Genomic DNA, 13,014 nt, shown 5'->3' with positions numbered 1-13,014 from the left:
TTTCTTTTTTCATACTTTCTATGAAATGGTTTTTTATCCTGTTTTTATGGACGTTGATAAGGCCATTTTGTGTGTTGGGCTCTCTGTTGGAAAAAACAACTCTCCTTCAGTCTTTACTGTCTATAGCATTTCTTTTGCTCCTCAGGCCCATCCGCCTGTAGTGTTTTAGTTTTGTTTTTCATCCAAAGAATTTCCACTTTGGTATGGAGACCAAAGTGTGTCATGTCAGAAAAAGGGAGGTTGGCTATTATTGAGCTTCAGGTTTTAAGAGGATTGTCTTAGCCAGGAATATCTCCACAAAGAGATGCTGTGACAGTCGTCTGTAGCAGAGTTCTGCTGAGTCCACTCGTTATTTGATATGAGACTAGGCAGCCTTCATTGACCATTTCCATGAAGTCTTGTTGCCGATAATTTGGCAAGTCTTCCATACTTTCTGCTGTCCCAAATCTTCCTGGGGTGCCTCCGGAGGAGTGATGTTGCTCTTGCATTTTTTAAGTGAGTGTAAGCAGTCCCACATATTTTCCTGCTGCTTGTATAAATTATTATGCTCTCTCTCTGGTAGAGCAACAGTCTATTGTGCTGAAGCAGGTCTTTGCCTGACTGTGATTACCATTATAGAGTCTGGTTTTGCGTCTGGCCTAAGAATAGCAGGATACTACTCGGGGTTTGTATTTTTTCAGTAAACACAGTGCTGCTGCTATTGCTGTAGCGAGATTATTTCCACATTATCTCAAGTAGTCCTGGAACTAATGGTAAAGGAGGTGTAGGAGCTGCTGTAAGTTGGAATGTTTCTAGAATCACAGACTCCGACGGTCATGAAATTTTGAAGCGGATGTTTAATTTCAGTGCTCCTCTTGCTAGGATATTTTGTAAAGTGGTAATGTCTTTAATAGGTAATACTCTAGATGATGATTGAACAGATGATGTTGGGGGTATAAGACATCACATTCGTATCGGTGCAAGGTGATGGCAATCGTAAACAATATCTTGTACCTCAAGATAAAAGATAACTGAGGTTGTTTGTTTATTCCTTTGTGATTTTTGTGGAGTTGTAGGTTTCCAATTCTTGTTAATGATATAGAACCTTAAACGTTTTTCTTAGCGGAGAAAGCTTTAACGGTGTCAATGGAGTCTGTACCAGATCCAAAGGGATTATCATATTTATATGCCAATATAGTAGTGTAACTGAATCTGGTGATGATGGTTGACATAAGCGAGTATGAGTTTAATTTTTTTAAATAATTCTTTTTTTTTTTTTGCATGTAAACCAAAAAGAAACCAGTTGACATTTGGTGCAAGCATGACTGTAAAAAAGGTACATTGGCACGTAGTGCTAAGTTTCCTATCAAGTTCTCATGTTTCCCCGTACCATCCTCTGCATCTCTTCAAACAGCAAAAATGTTCATCCTCTCCCAAGCAATTCGAGTGGCACTTACAACAGTAGTACACAAATTTCCCTTGATAGGCATTGCATTTTTCCCCATACCTTGGTCCATTTGGTCTGACAACCTCTACTTTCATAGACTGCCTTTTCCGATTGCCTACACCAGTTCATGTCCCTTTTCCAGTCGCTTAATTCCAGTGATGTATCAGTGCCCTTAAGCCTGGCTATGTTGAGTTTGGCAAACATCAGTCCCAACGTAGACCAGAGGTAGTCCATATGAACGAGATCTGTTTTGCCCTAAATGTTCGGAAGACACCATTTTGCTGAGGGCTCCAACCTAACTCCACAAACACTATTAAGAAAGTTTACCACTGCAATCCAAAACCCCTGGAGCACTGGGCAGCTCCATATAATATGATAAAACGTGACTTCTTGTCCACACTTCTTGGGGCAGAGTGTCACATCTATTTTGCCCATTTTGCCCATTTTTACTAGTGTTGTGGCTGCGTATTAACACCAATGAAGGATCTTAAGTTGGATGAGATGAGAGTGCGAGCATTTGGCCACCCCGCTTGCGGAAGTGAAGGCCTCAGGCCACTCGTCCTCCTCCAAACCACACACACCCCACTCTCAGGCCTCTTGCAGTCGAGTCATAGTATCAGGGGAGTTATATAACATTTTCTGGTATGTGAGTGAAATCGCCTTTTTGACTAGGTAGTCATGCAGTAGTCTGTCTTTGAGATGGGATGACTCAGGAGGGTCTTCTCCCTTCGGAATTACATTATACAGGGCATGGCAGATTTGAAAGTATCTATAGGCCTCTGTGGGCACCAGTTGGTAGCCGTATTGGAATTTGGCAAAGGGGAGTCCTTCCCCATTTCTTAATAAGTCTCCCACTCGAGGGGCGTGACTTCGCCAGACAGCGAGATGGCCGCACGTTAGTGCGGCTCCACAGGCCGAGACTCATAATATCCGTATATGACGACCAAAGCTGAAGTCCACTGATCGTAAACATTCTGCGATCGCACCAGCAGTACGAGGGACGCTTTGTGAGTGGATTGGAGCGGGAGTGGATGAGCTGCCACGGGAGGCCTACACACAGGACCACCATATTAAGCCGGGCCTCTAGTGGCTGCTGGCCCGGTAAGAGCTGTGAAAAGGCTGGAAGAGCGGGGGCTGGCACAAGTGCTATGGCTGACCAAAACCGGAGCTACAGTGCAACTAAATCCTCGCAACTACGCTAGAAAGGTATTGTGGAATGCAAGATTTGTTAGATACGCGGCAAAGCACTACGCAACTGGACCGTTGCAGTTTGCCGAGACTGTACGGGGGCACGCCACAGCTACCACCTGGGAAAAAGACTCCTTATTGCATATGATGAGAGCAATATTACCACAAGGGTGCCACTGGGTGCGGCCCAGTTCCCAGACAGCTTTTGAATACGAGCCCCCGGGTTGCTGCACGAATAGCGCTGGGAAGGAGACGGACAGACCGCCATTTTTGTGAGGGGAAGAGCCATAGTGGCGGACTGCGCTGGTACCTTGGCCAATTGAGGTGTGTATAGCGCGGGAGGTTGTACTCTGCAGTCCCGCTGCTCCAAAGGATTAATATACATTCTCTGCACTGCACACCGCTAGCGCAATTGAGGTAAGCCCGGTGAGGGTACACGCGGCGTCTGGACGCGGATCGCACGTCTGATGTTGGTGCGCTATTGCTGGGGGACGGGAAAGGAGCTCCCGGGGCTATTATCCGACCAGAGTCTGTTGGAGAGAAGCCCGGACTTGGTGCGGCTCGACCGCGCCTGCTAGTGCAGTTGGCAGAGGGAGTCCAAAATCAGAGGCTTGTGAGTGGATGTGCCTCTTAGTAGATAAAGAGGCTAAAGGGGCCAGGAAGAGTGAATTGCTGCAACAGCCACCTAGACAGGAAAGATTGGATTGGTGATGGCAGACAGGCGAATGATGCACTGCGGAGGCGGATTGTACCGCAATACAGCGCTAGGAGGGTTTGGCGCGCAGAGGTCCAGACAGCGATGCAATTAGAGCCCTGGGAAGTGATAGTTGAAAGGAGCGAAAGCAGGAAGGGCCTGCTGCTTTACAGACACAAGGCGAGAAGGCCGCAGCAGACTGTGCAAGCAGCACAATATAAGGGACTAGGAGGATCATTTAAAGCGCAATATTCCCTAAACCCGCAGTGATCTGATGCACTGGGTGATCTGATGTTGTGACTTGATGTGGTGACTAATCGGCAGGCCCCCGAGGATAGTATAAGGACGGCAAAGCGCGGCTTTGCGGGGTACTACATATAACGGAAGACACTGCGCTCACAGTCAGTCACAATGGGTAAGCCTGACACGCTCCAACCTAGAATATTATTTGATAAAAAGTCTAACAAATCGGCTGATGGTGAACTACACCAGCAGGACCACACGGAGGACAATGCTACTGCTACGCCACCGGACGAAGACATCCGGTCGATGTTCAAGGACCTCAAAACTAGCCTTTAGGGCATAGATTCTAAAATGGATTTCCTTGCAGAGAGAATGGACAGGATAACACAACGTGTGGAAAAGCAGGAAGGCCGAATGAGCGTTTTGGAAACAAGAGTAACAAAAACGGAAGAAGGACAAACGGACATGGACAAGAAACTGCGAGAAATGGATGGGATACTATACGCTTTTCATCAGAAGAATGAGGATTTGGAAGCCCGATCGAGGAGACATAACAATAGAATTACGGGTATTGCGGAAACAACAGACATACAGAAAATGGAGAACTACATTGAGACAATGATGACAGACCTCTTTGGGCCGCACTTGTCCGCTATGTTTCTAATTGAACTTGCTCACCGAACGCTGGGCCCCAGACAGAGATCGGATGCCCCACCGAGGCCTATATTGGCGAGAGTGCTCAATTACGGGACCGGGACACGATACTGAGACTGGCGAGAGAGAAAGGGGCCATTCCATACAAAGGGAATGACATTGCAATGTACCCGGATTTCACGCTACAGGTGCAGGCAAGCCCGCAGGGAGTTCCTACCCCCAAAGAAAATTTTTAAACAACTAGGAACCAAATACGCATTGATCTACCATGCTAAATTGCGGATCCAAGGACACGGTAAACCTACCTTTTTTACAGATGCCAAGGCTGCTCTGGCATATGCGAAACAAATGGCTAAGGAACAGAAGCAGAGGGTGACATTGAACGATCAGCATGCTGAACACAATTTGAAGGACAATGACTGAAGGATAAGAATCGCAACGCTGGATAAGCAGATAAGTGTTCTACATGGTGAAATAGGGTGATGAACATTAGGGGGTGGATGACACTCAGCTTTATGAACGTGCAAGCACATTTCTGATGTCAATATGTTTGCTAATTGTCCCCCTGCATGACAGTGGGAAGAATGGAACTTTGCGGTGCTTCAAGGTTTGAGTTGTCGCGGAAAGTGCTCCGCAACCCTGCCACAAGTGCAGGGGTGTATTGCCAGTGGCCTCACGTACCCCCTGGGTTGTATCCCTTGTGTTCACTAATTTGGGATATTTTTGTTCAATTGTGGGGAGTTTGGGTGGGTATCACAACCTATTTGGCGGTTAGTGTGGGAGGGGATGGAAGGGAGGATGAATTCTTTATTGGGGACCTGCCATGGTTTGGGTTAGAAGGTCTAGGTAAACTACGGTCGGCATACACTGGTTTGCTAATGGCTGCCAATAGTCACAGAAATAGTGCTAGATTACACTACATACTCATTACCCAGTGGTCTGAATCTGTTTTAAGCTGCCTTAGATCTCTGCTGGGTTGCATATGTATTGGTCCCATAATTCTGCGATGACTGCCCTGACATGTATCACTTGGAATATTAGAGGGTTGAACGACCACAGGAAGACAAGACAGGTACACTCTTACTTATCGAGGCATGGGGTGGACCTCTGTTTACTACAGGAAACACACCTGACGAGTGCAACAGCAGGCATGCTTAGTAATAATAGATGGGGAGAGGTGGTGGAGGCCAGATATGCGAACTATTCAAGGGGAGTCGCAATATTAATACGGAAAGGACTCCAGTGAAAGGCGCATCACACGATAACCGATAGGGAGGGACGGTACATTCTGCTTCAAGGTACGTTATATAACACGCCAATGGTGATAATAAACACGTATGGCCCAAACACAGACATGTCGGAATTCTTTCAAGATATATGGCAGAAAGTTCAAGTAATGAACAACATGGCGGTCATGTGGGGTGCGATTTCAATGTGGTCCTTTCGGGTGTGGCTTACAGGCAGGGAGCGTCCCGCAAACATCATCCAAAAGCGGCCGCGCTACTGGCAGATACCATAGAAGACCTACACCTAGTGGACTCCTGGAGAGAACTACACCCTACGGTCAGAGAAGGCACATGTGTGACACATCACTGTAATGCATGGTCAAGGCTGGACATCTGGCTTGTCTCCAAGAACTTGCATATGTGGGTAAATTCTGCTAGGCATCACCCGCGTACTCTATCTGATCACGCACCCACTCAGTTGATTTTTAAAATACCAGGTCCTTACATTACACTGTTCAGTTGGCGATTCCCATCAGGTGCTCTGCTAGATCAAGTGTTTTGAGAAGAGCTTAGAGGGAAAGTAGAGGACTATTTTACGCTGAACGAAGGTACAGTGGAGTCACCTGGTACGTTGTGGGAAGCATTTAAGGTGATGGTTAGAGGAGACTGTATAGCGCTTAAAACAGGAGTCCTAAGGGATATAAGGAGCACCTTACATAGACTAGAGCGCGAGCTTGGGGAGCTGGAACGATCGCAACTTCGGTCTCCCTCCCCTGAAATCACAGCACAGATTAGAGCTAAATTGACAGAGCATCAGGCAAAAGCTGAAAGGGAAACACGCTTGGGCGAGACGCTATGGGGAGGGAGAACGAGCTGGGAAAACACTGGCAGGCCTACTTAGATTACCTAGGGGGGCAGAATACATCACTAAATTACAGAATGAAGAAGGGGAGGGAGTGAGAATACCGCCGGAAATCCTACGGGAAATGTCCCAATTCTACAAAACATTGTATACTTCGAAATCCAACCCTTCTCAGGCAGATATAGTTGAATACCTAGACACTATAGCACTGGCATGGTTCAACAATGGGCCGAGGTAATATATGGAACTTCCCATTACAGTGGACGACATTAGACAAGTGAGCAGCAGTAAGCCTGCTGGTAAGGCTCCAGGAGCAGACTGGCTGACTGCAGTATTTTACAAGGAATACGTAGATATCCTTGTGCCTAGACTATTGCAGATGTATCTTGAGGCAATGGAAACGGGCATACTCACCCCGCCACACTGCGTGTGGCCACCATAATAGCCCTACAGAAACCTGACAATGACCCCACAATGCCAGACTCGTATCACCCATTGTCGCTAATCAATTTGGATGCCAAGATCTGTGCCAAATTGATTGCCAATAGATTGCAACCAATGCTCCCACAGATAGCGCTGCCAGATCAATCTGGTTTTATACTGGGGCATTCGACCGCCCAGAATTTAAGAACAGTGTTTGGACTCCTACACTATCTGGACCCTCATGTGCAGGCAGTAGCTGTGTTATTAGATGCCACTAAGGCGTTTGACTCCTTAGAGTGGAAGTTCCACTTTATCTTATTGTCCCGTATGGGGCTCAGCCCTTTATTTATAGAACAAATTCAATTACTGTGAACCAGTCCAATGGCGAGAGTCCGAGTGAACTGGCAGATATCGGAACCATTCGCTTTAACGAGAAGTACGCGGCGGGGCTGCCCTCTGTCGCCATTACTGTTTGCCATAGCCATGGAACCATGGCAGCTAGACTCAGACAACATCACACTCAGAGTAACATCCAGAGGCCTATTGATCTCGATGTATGCCGACGACATGATAGTATATTTGACAAATACTAAGGAAAACTTTGTAGCGGTAATGAGAGAACTGATTAGATGCGGTGGCCTAACGGGCATTCAAATAAATTGGTTGAAATCCATGATAGTACCTCTAACTGACACAACAAATCAGTTTGAAACGGAATTCCCAATACTATGGAAGAGTGGAGAAGTAAAATACCTGAGGATCTGGGTGAGCAGGTCTTTGCAGGAAATATGGCTAGCCAATTATGGTAGAGTAATAGACTGGTTAGCAGATAAAATACAGAGATGGAAACAGCTGCCACTTTCCTTGATTGGGCGTATAGCCATTACTAATGGTAATCCTACCAAAACTGTTGTACTTAAATATCCTGATGCCACTGAATACACATTTCTTTAAAAAACTCCGCTCTCACATTATCGAACTGGTATGGGCGGGTAAGCAACCCAGAGGTTCATGGAATTTGTTGACACTTCCCTTCACTCAGGGCGGCTTTGGGGCTTCGGATTTCGAACTATACGCATACAGCGCACAGGCACAATGCCTTTATTTCTAGCAACATTCAACACCATACCAACCTCGTGTGGCAATAGAAATAGCTTGAGTGGTCCCCATCCTGATTAACACGGCGGTGTATCAGCCTTATAAGAGACCAAATTTGGAAATAGATACTGTGGAAACTACACAGTGGGCTTGGAGGGGGATTGCAAGGAGGGCCAATCAAGAGGAACTATATGCTCCCTTAATGCCACTAGGAGGAAACCATGCTATTAACTCTGCTAAAGGACAGAGCGGCAACATTGCGAGCGAAGACACATGCACTGGAAAAGGGTGGAGATTTATACCCAGAAGGGACATTTTTGACACTACAACAGATGTGCGCTTCACAACCACCTACAGCGTCAGACATGCTCTTGTATTACCAGGTTAGATCTGCATGCCCTGCTCGATACAAGAGCTACCCTCAAGAGCCTCCGACACTACCGGCGTAAGAAAATATACTGTCCAACCCGTCTTCTCGTAAATTAATAACTAGCATTTACAGTGTAACACAAAGGGATTCCCCAATTATCTCTCCTACATCTAAAGTGGAATGGGAGAAAGACCTTGAAATAGCCATCACGGACAAACAATGGCTGTTCTGCTGCTCGCAGTTAGAACTACTCTCACCAAACTATAACTTACGGCTTATCCACTTTAACTTTTTACACAGAATATATCGCACACCCTACCAACTACACTGCATGAGAATACATCCAGATACAAGCTGTTGGAGGTGCGGAATACAGGGCGCCACGTTCTCACACTTGGCATGGGAGTGCGGACAGATAGCACCCCCAGTCAAGAGATCTGGGTTAAATCCATCATTCTTTTGCTCACCATACCACCCCAGTTTTGAGACCAGGCGTGCACCTTCTTGGCAACAGTGGAAGTGACAAATGTTGATCGCAGCACCCGTCGTGCTTCTGCAAGGTGCTGTTATTAACATGAACACCTGCCTCTCAGGGGATGTGCCTTGTGTGTGCGTGCTCCAAAGCAGACACTGCACGCTCGGAGTGTCATAAGTGCACGGGCGCCCAATCGCGCATCTTCGGGGGAACAGTGGTTGTGACGCCCAATAATATTTCTGTATATCAGTAAAGGCTATTCCCCCATCGTACCAACCCCTTGTCAATTTGCATGTAGGAGGAGTCGATTGTGAGTCATCTCTGTGCCATTTTCTGGACTGAACTTGATCCCCCTACAGATGCAGATGAGGATCTTCCAGCCTTAGATGCTGTGGAATATATTGTTTGTACTGTAGCAGGTGACAGATCAAGCCTTTGACTCTTGTGAGAGTGAAGTTTTTGTCTTGTCGATGTCAACACTACTCTTTAATGGCAGTGCAGCCAATGGCATGGCGATAAGGTGTGTTCCAAGGATCGGTGAGTTCTCGACAGTGAAGGATGTTGACATTGACCAACCAGAGTATTGAAGTCTGAGGTCTTGGTGAGCAGGTCAGCATCGATGGTCTCAATGGTGTCATCAGTGATCTTAACGGTGAAGATGATAAGAATGGTGTTTTTATTTTTCTAATCGCTCTACCTCTGTGTTTTTTTTTCTCCAGGGGATAGAAATGACATGGAAGCTACCCTCATGGCTTCCAACAGGATTCCTTCTCTGTCTCTTAATGTTCTTTAGAACATTTTTTACAGATTTCAAAGTTGGGGACTTAATGAGAGGGAGACAGACCTACTACTCACACTTTATGTGCATCTGTCATAGCCTTCTTTCTCCTACATGATGGAAACTTGGAGAAGAGGGATTGCGTTTTGACAGAAAATCCAGCCAAAAACTGGTGAAAAAAGTATTCACTTGACAGTTGTTAAAAGATGTTGAGTGAGATAGATATCATTGTTTTTCAATGAAGAATTTTTTTTTTAGAATGAAGTTAAAAAAATAGCAGTGTTTCTGGGATCCTTCTCTCGCGCGCCGGAAAAAAGAACTGGGTAACACAGGCAACTGCCAATACAAAGCGTTCTGGAAAGAGGTGTCTTCCAGGTTCTAAAAGAGAAAGGCACCATTTTTTCTATCGCTGTTAAATATAAGCCTTAAGGCTATATTTTTCATGTTCTCTTTTTACCACTTCACCACAAATTTGGGAGTGCTCTGCTGAAAATTCATGAAAAGTTAGGCTTTTATAGGCTTTCATCCAACAGATTTATAAAGAAGATTCATGGACAAAGACATTCCTTGAATCTGTTTCCATGAAATCAACTATAAAGAAATGTTTTCTGGGTCCACGCACTCACTGAAGATCCTATGATGCAGATGTTTATTACAGTTTATTTGCATTTTCATATGGAATGACAAAACATACCAATTCAGAAAAGGAAACCAGCGGTTTGTGTAGGAAATTACAAAAAAAAGAAGAGCAGAGAGGGGAAGAAGGGCTGTAGCTGTAGTAGGTAATTGTGAAAGAAATGTAAGCCCTAGTAAATCAGGACTAAGAAACCTTTGCCTATCCCGGTAGATCTATAAAATAAGATATTTCAATTAGCATCAAGCATACATCTCCAGGAAATCTTAACGTATTTATGACTTTATTCACCCCGTCTCTGGTTCTCATTTGAATCCTATATTTTTATTAATTGTACAGTTTGCTCCAAAAAAATGTGATCACTTTTTATATAATTATGAATATTGTTTTGTAAATATCCTTGCTTAATGTAACATTCTCCAGATTTTCATAATTTATAGTTGAGTGACTATTGCATCTAGCCTCTTCTCTGTCTCTCTTGTGGTTGAAATGAGCAATCGGAAGGAGCATTTAAAATGTAGTTCTCCATCTGGCAGTCCTCGGGGTGAGCGAATTGTACATTAGGGCTCAACAAAGAAGTAGAATACTGTCCCGGGTAACATCAAAGAAGAGGTTATTGCTGGGCATGAAGCTCATTGAGAGCTCGGTGTCGCATTTCCTGTTCCACTTTGTTCTCGCCCAAAGGGATCAGTACCCCATTGAGCATATATATGCACAGAGACGTTGACGTAGGATTCAAAATATCCGTGTGAAGTAATGTCCAATCCAACATGGCTGGTGACCGCCTCCCCAGGAGGGATCCCACCCTGCTCGCATGTCCTTGTAGACAAACAAACATATGCTCTTGCCCTCTTCATAACCTAATCGAAGGAATGCACTATTCCCTAAATCAGAGTACTCCAGCTCACCCTGTTCTTTGTCACCTGATTTTAGGCAAGCTGACTGGATCCCAAAGACTAGTGAATCCATTCAGATCAGAAGTGCTTATTGTTCCCTCTCACAGCCCGTCCAAATCTAGCTGCTAAGTGGGCATCTTTACATCTTTCATAAAGCGGGTAGTGAACAACTGTTACTCCCTGACCTGATGCACAGCTCAACTACGTTAAACTACTCCTCTAAATTAAATCACAAATTGCTACTCAGTTTTCATTAATTTCTCATGGTTTTATTCACCATATTGTTTTGTTATGTGATGGACACATTATTTTACCATTTTTTACATTTTCATTTTGTTCATATCATCTCAACTGTTATTCATTTCCTATACAAACAATCTTTGGTGTGATCAAGCTCACACTTAACACAGCCCAAAATAATTATTTTTACATCTTTGCCTGATAACTGCTACAGGTCTTTGAAGTCTGAAAGAACCCAGGCCTGGTTTCTAAAAACTGCACTGAAAATCCTATCTTTAAGGCCCGTGGCGCACAAAAGAAACTTGAAATATGATACTACTGGGGCACTCCAGTGAGAAGAAAAAAGCACGTCATCCAGGTCATTAGTCCCCTACCGAGATACTCTTGGGTGTCCCAGATCCGTCCCCCTACCCCCCCAAAAAAAATCACCCTACAAACAGGATGCAGACTTTGTTTCCTTCAAGTTGTTCCCATCTATCAAACTGAATCTAATCAGAGTATTTGGTACTTGCAGCCATTATTCATCACCTGCTCTTAACTTTTCCTTCTCCTCCATCACCCTCTTGCTACTGTTGAAAGACCAGGCAGCAGTACTGGTGTGCGCCAAAAGGCACATGGTGGGTGTCCGGTGTCACATAATGTGTCTTGAAGCCAAATGGCTATGTTTATAATGTTGCATAATGGGTTTTCATTCCCATCATCCTCCCACCTCCCCAAACCTTCCCCATGTTATAGCCCGCACTCAGGAAAGGGTGGTGAGGCACTTTTGAAAAGGAGGTACATTTGCATGCAGAGCTGGCATATCAATTTACCAGGTTCAAAGAAAGTCGAAAACTAATGGTACAGAGACCTTTCTAGAACGAGTTGTGGATCTTGAAACTGCTTTTTGTGTGTATTTACCATCCCTGGCACTGCCATGATCACTCCCAAAATCAGAGCTCCCTTTACTTTCCTGGAGCATTGCTGTGGTTGCATATGGATATTTTATTCTGTGACAAAACACCATGATATCTCTCCACCCCCTCGCTTCCATATTTTTCTCTCCCACTCTTTCTTCCTGCAAGTCCCCAACTAATACCCCCACCGTCATCATATTTGTCCTCCTGCTTTTTTTCTCCCTCTTGGTTTTGTCTTCTCTTCCTTCAGCGGTCCCTGTCAGTATACCTCCTTTCTGCCCACCTTACCCTCTTCTTTGAAAGTGTGCATTTACATTCGCGAACAGCGAACACATGCCTAACGAATAAATGTTATACCCCTAAAAAAGTGTTTAATTCTCAACCTCATCCCAATTTTTTTAGATTGACTTCCTAACCCACTTTTAAAATGATACACTTGAGAACCCTCTCCGACTTTAGCCTGCCCTGTCATTGTCACTCATTCGACCTGCACGTCCTACGCCTCTCGTCAGTGGGCGAGTTGCTGCCATCTGGCCTCTGCTCTGTTACGAGTGCTTTAATTGGGCAGGTACTCACAGATGCTGGGTACCTGTCCTACTTTCATTTGAAATGGAGAGTACCAGCATTTTTCTGCACTGGTGCCATGCTGTTATTGGAAGAGTAACTTCACTTCTCAGTAGCGAGTATGTATTCTGTGCTAGGGAATACGCGCACTTTGTCTATTTCTATCACTCCTGATACTTTTGTTTCTTTCAAGGGCAGAATCAGAAAAATATAACCCTGCAAAGTCCGTGCATTCTGTCTGTTGATTCACAAATGCCAAAGATCAGCGCTACATGCACTCTACTTTATTCTCTTTTATTTTCAGAAATCAGATTTAGGACCTTCTTCTATAGTAGCTGGAGCTTATG

General features: G+C 44.9%; 1 protein-coding gene across 1 annotated transcript in view; it reads left to right on the top strand.

Moving 5' to 3' along the window:
• Nucleotides 1-13,014, top strand: part of MNS1 (meiosis specific nuclear structural 1) — a 241,947-nt gene that overhangs the window by 134,979 nt on the left and 93,954 nt on the right. The gene's annotated exons all lie outside the window — the stretch shown is intronic.

Source organism: Lissotriton vulgaris, chromosome 2_1 (genome assembly GCF_964263255.1).
Source record: "Lissotriton vulgaris chromosome 2_1, aLisVul1.2, whole genome shotgun sequence".
Taxonomy (NCBI): domain Eukaryota; kingdom Metazoa; phylum Chordata; class Amphibia; order Caudata; family Salamandridae; genus Lissotriton; species Lissotriton vulgaris.
This window is presented reverse-complemented; position numbering and strand designations above follow the sequence as displayed.